The 12,660-nt window shown below is 41.9% G+C and overlaps 1 protein-coding gene across 10 annotated transcripts in view; it reads right to left on the bottom strand.

Annotated features, from left to right (window-relative positions):
- The window catches only part of CACNB2 (calcium voltage-gated channel auxiliary subunit beta 2), a 426,320-nt gene that overhangs the window by 191,355 nt on the left and 222,305 nt on the right, over window positions 1-12,660 (bottom strand). The window lies entirely within an intron of this gene.

The raw sequence follows: 12,660 nt of genomic DNA, 5'->3' as shown, positions 1-12,660 counted from the left end.
AGACAGACAAGGTCATATGAATTAAAATGGTCTACTGATTGGCAGGGTCAATGACACTGTGACCAGATACATAGTGTGACATGTGGCTGCAGCATATTTAGGGCATAAAGAACCCATATTGAAACTTCTGAACATATTCATGAAAAATATTGTTCAGGTAGTACTGTATATATTTTATGCCTGAAAAGATGAACTTTTCTTTACTCTCTTCATGGCTAAACTGGGAGCACTGCCAATAAAGGTTTTCTGACACTTCCCATTATAAAACCCTATTTTCAGTTGCTTATAACTATCAAATTTTAACCATTTGGGTTGAAATTTTCTATGCTGGGTGTCTGCCTTGAGCTGATTTATTTGTTTGAAAATTTTAGCCAAAACAGTTCCCCTATCCTTGTTCTCATGAATGGTGAAGAAATGTCATTTAAAAAAATTCTGTTTTAAAAAAATTGTTTGTTAATTGTGTGTTAAAAAAAATTGTGGTGAGAAAAGGTCTAGCACTCCCATGCTCTGGAGCAGGGGCTTAAAGTTTCACAGGAGAAAACCTTTTCAAATTTGTCTAAGTTATAAGACTTATTTTTTGTGAGACAGTGGCAAAGAAAAATCATAGCTCATGTAAGTCATACACAAAAGGAGTGCTCTGATTTTACAGTGATAATTGAAGTTTGTGCAGTGGTTGAACTTTCTGGACACTACCCCACTGTGCTCCTCAGAGGTGGTGATTTCTAGACATTCCCTACACTTGCTTGCTGGGTTTGTTGTGGTTTAGAGACAATCTAGTTTGAGATCCGTTTAAAATGGTTCAAAGTACTAGGAATATGGGGTTACAGAAACTCAGGGTGCAGTTTGTTGTTTTACTTCATGTTAGTCCAGGCCCTGGATACTATGTACTTTAAAGGAGAAAAAACCCTTAAGCCATGTGGCTTACAGTTATTGGACTACAGAAACGAATTGTCCATCAGTGTTTAATTGTTTGAGACATTTAAGGTGGAACCCTGTTTCAAACAGACCCCCCAAATCTCTCTGCACTGTGCATTGTTGGTGTTTGTACTGTCTGAAGTAATAAAGAATCCTGTGCCTTCAAAGGACAGACCCCGAGTTTGAAAAGTGTGTCATATTCACACATGTTCAGTAGAGACTTACTAGAGCTGAACCTCAGAAGAGTCTATCCTCACTGAGCATGCTTGAGCTTCTCAAAACTCCTTGTGCTGACCACACGGCACATGCACCATCCCCACAGGGCAACTCAGCATGCCCAGCCCGGGGCTATAGGGACAAAGCCAGACTTTTCTTGTGATGGCTGCTCCCAGCAGTTCTGGATTGGGGTGGGGCAGGGTACCAGAACTAAAGATCAGGGAACCTGTCTCTCTTCTGTTCTCAGAGACATCCCTGCTAAAGCCCAGGCAGCCTGGAAGAGAACGCCGTCTCATTTGAAAGCAGAGAAGACCAAAGCCAGATTGGAGAGAGGGAAAGGGACAAGGAGTCTGATGAAACTGGGACCAAAGATGGATGAGGAAGTAAAGAAACTGCAGCCTGAGCGGGCAAGGAAATCTGGTGAGGGTGGGTGCTGGTCAGGGAAACATTGGTGGGAGAATAGAAGCCCATTTTCTCTGCGGGGAGGGGAGAGGGAAAAATTAGATTAGACAAGGAACTGGGGGGCAGAGGAGAAGACAGACACTGCCTGGACAAGGAGATTGGAGGTACCAATGTGGGGAGTGGGGGAATAAAGCAAAGGAGATAGCTCTGACAAGGAACTGGGTTGTAAGGAGAGAACTGATATTGGCTGGACAAGGATAAGACTGGGACAAAGACAATAACTTCATTAAAGGTTGGTTGCTAATGGCACTTCTAGAGAACGAAAATCCATGAACAGTTGAAGAACATTCCCCACCTCCATATGTGCACACGTACACTACCTTTGTCTCCTCCCAAAGTTCCTGTAGATTTTGTTCCCTTCATAACACAAAAAATGTCAAATGCTATTAAAAATATTTGGCTCAAAACCCAGGCTGTCATTTTTTAGGTTATGCCATGTGTACCAATCTCCATTCCCCGCCTCATGTTGACTTTCCAAATTATCTAATAATGTAGCTGGATTAGCAGAAGGATCTGGTATTTAAGCCCTGGCCAATGTCTACGTAGCATGGCTACGAATTCCCTACACTATAAATAACTTTGTATATCATAATACTGCAACATAGTGCCTTTGGGAAAAACAAACTGAAAAATCGCTGACATGACTGTCATGGTTAATAGACTAAACAGACGCTGCTCAATAAACATGAAGCGCTCAACTTGTATTCAACAGGACATGCTATTTTTTCCTACAGGAACTCAAATGGAAAGCAATTGAAACTCTAGTACCTAAACCAGATTCAAGTTAGTGAAGAATGTCAACAGTTCATAACTCTCACTTGTGTAGTTAGCAACAAGATTTGTTTCCTGTAAACATCTTTTACTTCTCCTAAGAACACAACTTCAGCAACATTATTTACGATTTGATGACTTTTCATTTACTGGCAGTAGAGAACTCATGAGAACTTATCTCACCCCAAAATGGGAATCTGAGGAGCCCAAGTTTTTCCTCTTGGATGACCTTCCTCACCTACTCAACCACCTCCAACCAACACTTCAACACCACTGTCACCACACCCTGGAATTTCTCTATTATTTGGACAGATAAAATTGATTCCAAGTACATTCCATTTGTTTTAAATCAGCAAATTGTAAACTCCTGACTAAATAAATCAGAACAAATATCGGGGCTCAAGAACATTTTTCTATGAAGCTTATCCAGAGTTTCTATTCAATATCACTTTCATTGCTACCACAACTGCAGAACCATTGAAAGCTCTATAAGACTGCATTACAGGAAGAAATAAAGGAAACTTCTATATGAGAGAAGAAGAAAATGAACTTTAAGACTTATTTATATATATATATATATATATATATATATATATATATATATATATATATATATATATATATATATATATATATATTTTTTTTTTAATATGAACAAATTCCCATACACTTGACATTAAAATATATCTAGTAACACGCTTTTGGCATTGCCATACAAGTCTATACTAATGAATAAGGTCAGAAACTGAATGAAAAATATAAATTTGATTCAAAATTATACTTTAAATATATTTCTTTGTTACTAACTCCATATCAACTGAGGCTACGTCTACCCTACAAGCTAGGGTTGTGGTTCCCAGCTTGCTAAAAATAGCGTAGCCATGGTAGCACAGGCAGCAGCAGCAGCATGGGCAAGCTGCCCTGAGTATGTTCTGTCCCCTCGAGTGGCACCAAGACCACTTAGAGATTAATGAGTCTGCTTCAGCCTTTGCTAATGGGCATGTGGCTTTTAGCTCATGCAGCAGAGGCTCAAATGCTAAGCTTCGGAGGTCCCAGGTTCAATCCTGCCCGCCAACAACCGGAGTCTTTTGGTATTACATGTACCCATGGCGTTCAGGTGGATTTGTATTTGGGGCGGCTAGTCCATGCCACCACTGCCAATTCCCGTGCTTCCACAGCTATGCCACTATTTTTAGCATGCTAGCTTAATAAGAGCTAGGGTGAGTATCTTTGCAAGCTGGGAATCGTAGGCTGAGTGTGACATGATGTAACTTTGCTACAGCAGTTTCTATAGCAAAATGCAGGCCCTGGAATTGTGTTTCACTTGTCATATGTTGCTCCACTACAACATTTCCCCACTTTTTGTTCTTTTCTGCATTATTTTTCTGTCATTCAAGACAGCCTACCTTGCACCCCTCAGCAACACAGCATGTTAAGAGGTGCAGATCAGAGTTCAACTGCAGCCATTAAGTTGTACATAATTTGCCCCCTACTGTAGCCGTCCTCACTAGTGAACATGTTGCAAATCATTCTCACTTATAGGCCTGCTCTACACTACGCGTTTATACCGAATTTAGCAGCATTAAACCGATTTAACCCTGCACCCATGCACACAACGAAGCCCTTTATATCAATATAAAGAGCTCTTAAAACCAATTTCTGTACTCCGCCCCGACGAGGGGAGTAGCGCTGAAATCGGTATTGCCATGTCGGATTAGGGTTAGTGTGGCCGCAATTCGACGGTATTGGCCTCCGGGCGGTATCCCACAGTGCACCATTGTGACTGCTCTGGAAAGCAATCTGAACTCGGATGCACTGGCCAGATAGACAGGAAAAGCCCCGCGAACTTTTGAATTTCATTTCCTGTTTGCCCAGCGTGGAGCGCTGATCAGCCGGGTGGCCATGCAGTCCCAAATCCAAAAAGAGCTCCAGCATGGACCGCACGGGAGATACTGGATCTGATCGCTGTATGGGGAGACAAATCTGTTCTATCAGAGCTCCGTTCCAGAAGACGAAATGCCAAAGCATTTGAAAAAATCTCCAGGCTATGATAGACAGAGGCCACAGCAGGGACTCAACACGGTGCTGTGTGACAACCATAACGGAAAGCCGAAGACTCAAATGGACACTCATGGAGGGAGGGAGGGAGGGGGGACTGAGGACTCGAGCTATCCCACAGTTCCTGCAGTCTCCGAAAAGCATTTGCATTCTTGGCTGAGCTCCCATTGCCTGAAGGTCAAAAACATAGTCACCAGTGGTTCAGGGAATATGTCGTCAATTTACCCAATCCCCCAAAGAAAAGGGAAAAAAATCGTTTCTCGCCTCTTTTCAATGTCACTGTATGTCTACTGGATGCTGCTGGTAGACGGGGTGCTGCAGCACTAAACAGCAGCATTCTCTCCCCTCCCCTCCACGGTGGCAGACGGTACGGTACAAAATGACTGATAGCCGTCCTCGTCATCATCCTGTGAGTGCTCCTGGCTGGCCTTGGTGAGGTCGGCCGGGGGCACCTGGGCAAAAATGGGAATGACTCCCGGTCATTCCCTTCTTTAAACTTTGTGTCCTGGAGATTCAGTCCTGGCAGATGGTGCAATAGGGCTGGTAACCGTTCTCATCATAGCAGCTGGAGGCTGAGCTCCTCTCCCACCCCTTTCATGTCTAATGGAGATTCTGGACTATCATAGCAGCGGGAGGCTGTGCTCCTCTCCTCCCCTCACCCTTTAATGAATAATGGAGATGTCCTGCCTGGAATATCATAGCAGCTGGAGGCTGCCTCCCTCTCATTTTATCTCACTAAAAAGTCAGTGTTTCTTATTCCTGCATTCTTTATTACTTCATCACACAAATGGGGGGATAACTGCCACGGTAGCCCAGGAGGGGTGTGGGAGGAGGGAAGCAACGGGTGGGGTTGTTGCAGGGGCACTCCCTAGAATGGCATGCAGCTCATCATTTCTGCGGAATATCTGGGGCTCTGACCCGGAGTGGCTGTGCTCTCTGGTTCTCTAGTAGACTTGCCCCATATTCTAGGCAGGACTGACTGTATTTTTAGACAAAATATAAAGAAGGGAATGGCCTGGGAAGTCATTCCCATTTTTGTCCATGCGCCCCCGGCCGACTTCAGCAAGGCCAGCCAGGAGCACCTAGGACAGCAGCAGACGGTACAATATGACCAGTAACTGTCATCGCCAATTTCCAAAGCAGCAGACGGTGCAATAGGGCTGGTAACTGTCTCTGCTACCTTGCAAAGGCAAATGAATGCTGCTGTGTAGCACTGCAGTACCGCGTCTGTCAGCAGCATCCAGTACACATACGGTGACAATGAAAAAAGGCTAAACGGGCTCCATGGTTACCATGCTATGGCATCTGCCAGGGCAATCCAGAGAAAAAGGGCGCGAAATGATTGTCTGCCGTTGCTTTCACGGAAGAAGGATTGAGTGACGACATTTACCCAGAATCACCCGCGACACTGTTTTTGCTCCATCACGTATTGTGATCTCAACCCAGAATTCCAATGGGCAGGGGAGACTGCGGGAACTATGGGATAGCTACCCACAATGCAACACTCTGGAAATCAATGCTAGCCTCGGTACATGGACGCACACCACCGAATTAATGTGCTTAGTGTGGCTGCGTGCACTCGACTTTATACAATCTGTTTTAAAAAACCGGTTTATGTAAAATCAGAATAATCCCGTAGTGTAGACATACCCATAGCCTCCTTTCCACTTCACCACAGTTGTGGATGCAGAGCTGTTTTAGAAAAAATGGAACCAGGCAGTGCCTTTAAGACACAATCCCATACCATGGCATGCAGAGAGCATTACCCCCAAAGGGGCTCACAGAGGTATTCTGCACTGATTTCAAGCACTCTTTGTGCTCCGTTAGCACTGACATTATATCTGTCTTTATGTACAAAGGCCATCATCTGCAATACAAGTCCACACACAATTTGGCCAGTTTGTAAATTTATTTTAGGAATGGTATATGCCTCAAAGATGGCTGCTGAGATTGATGAGAATTATTGTAAGTTGAAATGTATTAGATATAAAATTCTTGGACTGAACACATTTTTAAATGACAAAGAAGATTCATAGATTCATAGACTCTAGGACTGGAAGGGACCTCGAGAGGTCATCGAGTCCAGTCCCCTGCCCTCATTGCAGGACCAAATACTGTCTAGACCATCCCTGATAGACATTTATCTAACCTACTCTTAAATATCTCCAGAGATGGAGATTCCAAAACCTCCCTAGGCAATTTATTCCAGTGTTTAACTACCCTGACAGTTAGGAACTTTTTCCTAATGTCCAACCTAAATCTCCCTTGCTGCAGTTTAAGCCCATTGCTTCTTGTTCTATCCTTAGAGGCTAAGGTGAACAAGTTTTCTCCCTCCTCCTGATGACACCCTTTTAGATACCTGAAAACTGCTAGCATGTCCCCTCTCAGTCTTCTCTTTTCCAAACTAAACAAACCCAATTCTTTCAGCCTTCCTTCGTAGGTCATGTTCTCTAGACCTTTAATCATTCTTGTTGCTCTTCTCTGGACCCTCTCCAATTTCTCCACATCTTTCTTGAAATGCGGTGCCCAGAACTAGACACAATACTCCAGTTGAGGCCTAACCAGAGCAGAGTAGAGCGAAAGAATGACTTCTCGTGTATTGCTCACCTGTTAACGCATCCCAGAATCACGTTTGCTTTTTTTGCAACAGCATCACACGGTTGACTCATATTTAGCTTGTAGTCCACTATAACCCCTAGATCCTTTTCTGCCGTACTCCTTACTAGACAGTCTCTTCCCATTCTGTATGTGTGAAAATGATTGTTCCTTCCTAAGTGGAGCACTTTGCATTTGTCTTTATTAAACTTCATCCGGTTTACCTCAGACCATTTCTCTAATTTGTCCAGATAATTTTGAATTATGACCCTGTCCTCCAAAGCAGTTGCAATCCCTCCCAGTTTGGTATCATCTGCAAACTTAATAAGCGTACTTTCTATGCCAACATCTAAGTCGTTGATGAAGATATTGAACAGAGCCGGTCCCAAAACAGACCCCTGCGGAACCCCACTTTCCAGCAGGATTGGGAACCATTAATAACTACTCTCTGAATACGGTTATCCAGCCAGTTATGCACCCACCTTATAGTAGCCCCATCTAAATTGTATTTGCCTAGTTTATCGATAAGAATATCATGCGAGACCGTATCAAATGCCTTACTAAAGTTTAGGTATACCACATCCACTGCTTCTCCCTTATCCACAAGACTCGTTATCCTATCAAAGAAAGCTATCAGATTGGTTTGACACGATTTGTTCTTTACAAATCCATGCTGGCTATTCCCTATCACCTTCCAAGTGTTTGCAGATGATTTCCTTAATTACTTGCTCCATTATCTTCCCTGGCACAGAAGTTAAACTAACTGATCTGTAGTTTCCTGGGTTGTTTTTATTTCCCTTTTTATAGATGGACACTATATTTGCCCTTTTCCAGTCTTCTGGAATCTCTCCCGTCTCCCATGATTTTCCAAAGATAATAGCTAGAGGCTCAGATACCTCCTCTATTAGCTCCTTGAGTATTCTAGGATGCATTTCATCAGGCCCTGGTGACTTGCAGGCATCTAACTTTTTAAAGTGATTTTTAACTTGTTCTTTTTTTATTTTATCTTCTAAACCTATCCCCTTCCCATAAGCATTCACTATGTTAGGCATTCCTTCAGACTTCTCAGTGAAGACCGAAACAAAAACGTCAATAAGCATCTCTGCCATTTCCAAGTTTCCTGTTCCTGTTTCTCCCTCCTCACTGAGCAGTGGGCCTACCAAAGTAATGAATAGAATTAAATGTAATATATCCCCGTGGAGCTACTGGAATACTATTTAAACTTTATTTTTAAACACTTAATCTGCTTATCATGCACAGATTGTTTTTTTGGTTATTATGGTAACCATTCTCCAACACAATCCAACCTGCCTGGAGTTTTCTATTTCAGGATACTTCAGTGATAACGTTAACTACAGAACTTCACAGCTTAAAAATATACATACAGTGGGGACACATGTTATCTTGTAGTGCAGGAGGAGATAACATGATAGTGTTCTTGCAATGTCATGGGAAGTCACATACTGTAAGTGGCTGCCATTCTCCTCATAGCAAGATGCTAATACATTCAGTCCAAAAGATAACATGTCACAAACAGATTTGACACCTTCTGCAAGGATGTGGGGCCTAAATGACTGTGTTATTGTGGCCACTTTGCAGCACTTGGACAGCATAAAGGGGCTATACATATGACAGATTGGGCCGCGGGGGATTATCCCCATATTATTTGTGCTGTAAAACTACTCTTGCAACTCTATGTCATACCCCAGCAGCAATGTAGCACACAGGATGTGGTGATAGAAAAAGGATTGAGTCCAGGCTGCTGACACTGCCTCTTGCGACATAGGCAGCTGAGTGTAAATTGGAGTACCCCTAAGGCCTTTCGTCAGGGCCCAAAACACAGGAGTTGGAAGAGTGCCACCACCCCCATTCCTAAGCCAATCAAAACTAACACCTTGAAGATTTGTAGAGATTGTCCTTGAAAACATAGGCATCATTTTGTATCCAAGCAAAAGGTTGTATTACAAGTAGCACATGAACTTTTGAACCCAGAAACTGCAATACTGGAACCAATCTTTGCATATGTAACCCACACACCTTCTGGGCGTGGTGTTCTGTCCCATCTAGTGACACTGGGACCACTTAGAGAGCAATTAGCTAAGGCTGTAGAGCAGACTCAGTAACAGCCAGGTGGCTTTTAGCTCATGCGGTAGAGGCTCATGCACTAAGCTCTGGAGGTCCCAGATTCAATCCCGCCCGCTGATGACCAGGGTCTGTCGGCCTTACACAAACACCACAAGCTCTTTAAATTAAAAAGTTATCTGGGAAAAAATAGTCTGTGACAGGACAGTGCAATGGTTTGACCCTTTTTGTCATACCACAAGCTGTACTGTATTAGCTTGCAACACAGAGGTTAAATTTACAAGTCTTAGTGAAGTTTAGTCAACTGTTTATAATCACATCCACCCACCCATCCACAAAAGTTCCCCACATTTTGAGAGTAATGGATTGTGATGGGGATTCCTACTTCCCAATGTCCTTGGGTGGACTGCTCCAAATAAATCATGGGGATTCCTTGGAAGTACAGCTGGGAACACCAGCCAATGTGAGCAACCAGGATTTCTGTCCTTTGTTCGTTTGTCAAGGAGTGCACTAGAGTTGCAGGTAACCTAGTTTCTTTGCAGACTTCTAGCAAGCTCCATATTTGAGACATTAAACTCAGTGCTGTCTCTTTCTCACAAGGAAAAGGCTTTAATTCTCAACCTTCATAAAACATTTGTGTTCACTAAATTAGGTAACGATTTAAGTACCAAGTCCCAAATTGTGAGGAATGATCGGGATCAACTCCTATTTTAAAAGTGTTTGTAAACTTTAGTTGTAATAGCCCTGCATTCTGTTCTCATTCCAGAAACAAAAGGTTCTCTGTAGAGGATGGCAATGACATCAGGTTCCAGGAGGAATTCTGTCTCTCTCTCTCCCTTTTATTCATGTATGTATTTTTGGCACAAGTTACCATTGCACATTTCTGGACAATAATCTTTTCATTTAAAACAATTCTCACTAAATGTTATAGTGCCTTTGGCGTCATTATATCTTCAGCTCTTATTTCCCATTCACAATATGCTTTTAACCCCCCCTACCCCCCAGCAATGCTGAGACTTGAACATTTGACAATGTGGAGTAATGTTGGCTGCCTTGTAGACATTTATTTTTTTTAAATTCTTGGATAAAACAGATTTGCCTGTTTTAAAAGACACTGCTGAAATGTGAACTCTGGGCAAAATTCACTCCTGTGCAGAGAGGCCTATCTACCACTTAAGTCCCACTTCAGACCTCAGAATAGAGATTAAGTGGGACTTAGCAGTGCATATCCTTTGTAATGGCCCTATTCACTCCCTGTGCTTATGAGTGCCACCTGGCACTGGGCATACATTTTCAACATAGTCAATAGGGAGCCAAATACATAACTCTCAACAACAGGACTTGTGAACATAATTCTCCATACATTACTGTGAAAACATACTCCTAAGAAAGCAAGTGTTTTTGCTAACTGGAGTCATTTATCCTTAGCATTAAACAGTGTGTGGCGTAATAGATATATCATGATCAACAAGTAATCCTTCTTCTATAGAACTAATGCAGCATGTTGCAAGCCTCTAGCAGAGCTCTTTTGCTGAAAAGTGATACGGGATAATGACAAATGCTACCACATTTGTCCCAAAATTGTTCGATGTCTGTTAGTAATCAGAAATGCAGGAAAGACTAGAAGTAGGCAAGGTGGAACTGGTGTGTAGGTCCCTGTATCCAGTTTATTTTGTATATATTTTTTTCAAGCGCTAGCTGCCTGGTTATTGCTGCCAAGAAATTTCCTATACAAAGATTTGGATATTATACAAAATCCCTCTCTCCTCTCGGGAAAGATTTTTAAATTTCAGAGTCAGCCATACCATGCTAAAGGTACTTAGGCACTGCAACACCTGACCCCTAGATAGCCTGCCACCTATTGGAATGCTCAGTCCCAAGTTACGTGCCCAGGCTCCACATGCATTGTATGGGAGAGTTCAGTGCCTAAGGAAAGGATCATCAAAAGCCAGCAAGATAAAAACAGGAAGCTGCCTAAGCTATCCAGAAGTGAAATGAAGAGGAAAGGGCTTTCAGTCAGCCAACCCTCAAAAGGTACTTAGGCTCCTGACTAATGGGCCAGAGGGAGGCACCTGGGACTCGCAGCTGTGAAACATACCCTGAAGTGAGGCATCTAAGCCAGGTCAGCCCAGCCCCTACCAGATGAAACCCACATCTCTCTCAAACAGAGAGAGAGAGAGAGAGAGAGAGAGAGATTATAGCAAGTAGCCTGGTAGTTAGGGCACCCACTTGGGATGGGGGAGTAGAGACCTTAACTCACAACTCTCATATCCCAGGTGAGTACCCTCACCACCAGGCTACTTGGTATGTGGGGGCTGGGTGCTCTCAGTCTCTCCTGTTTGAGCTGTTCCATTTTGTATAAATATTCACTGGAGCAGGGACTTAAGCTTGATTGACTCACAGCCCAGATGGGTGCCCTAACCACTGGGCAGGAGAGTCTCTCTTGCTCTCTGGCCCAAGGAATATGTAATTATTTATATAAAGCAGAACAGCTTCAACAAGAGAGACTGAGGCAGCCATAATACAATGATCGCCATTAACATGTCAATATTTACCAAGAGTTTGGATTTTGAGCCATCTCATAATTAGAAAGAAAATAATCACAACCGCTGTACCTAAGTAGTATATCACGCTGCTCATACCAACACCTGTATACTGGAAGTATACCAAGCCAATCTGTAGTACAAACTGTAAAGCTACTTTTGTATTTAAAATACACTGACAGATTTATTTTCTAACTCAAACCATCAGCTTGATCATCTTAAACTAGTACTTTCTGGAATTGGAGAGCAAGTTGCTGTGTTTTACTCTATGAAACTTTGCATTATTTGTGATGTCTATAAATATAAATTTACTCATTACACAGAAGCTGACATATTGTGTGGAAACATTACAACTGGAGCTGGTGTAACATTTTCCAACTGAACAGTTTTTGTACTTGAAAACAAATTCTGATTAAAAAAATTGAAACACTTTGCAGAAACATCAATTTTGTTGACATTTTCAATAAAAAAATATCAAAATGCTTCATTTTGACTATTATAATTTATAATATACAAATCTCATATTCTGTTATAAACTAATATAACAAAATGAAGCACTTTGATAAGGTCATTTTGCTATTTCTAAAATCTTTTTTTTTTTTTAGAAATTTCATTCTGCAGGAAACTTTGACTTTTTGTTCCAGTTTGGGACAAAAGAAAATTTTGAAATGATGGAATTCCCAATGGACTATAAATTCAATTTCAAAACAGTTCTAATTGCATCCTCTCAGAAGCAGGAAGACAAAAATAGGCTCACAGACATCACTATCAAACACTATCAAAACTCAGGAGGTTTTTAAAAATGAATTATTAATAGACCAAATATTATAGTATAGCTCTTCATGTGTATTAGTGTAAGTCCTTTATATAAAATTACAATATGAAAATACTACAATTGCACTGATAAGCACTCAGAGGTTATGGTTGCATATGCATATATAAAATATTCTAATAAGAATGTGTATTAGTCTATATATGTAAGACAGAATTCACAAAAATCTTTCATATGACAAGTACT

Source organism: Mauremys mutica, chromosome 2 (genome assembly GCF_020497125.1).
Source record: "Mauremys mutica isolate MM-2020 ecotype Southern chromosome 2, ASM2049712v1, whole genome shotgun sequence".
In the NCBI taxonomy this organism is placed as follows: domain Eukaryota; kingdom Metazoa; phylum Chordata; order Testudines; family Geoemydidae; genus Mauremys; species Mauremys mutica.
The sequence above is the reverse complement of the archived record's forward strand: the minus strand, read 5'-3'. Positions and strand labels throughout refer to the sequence as shown.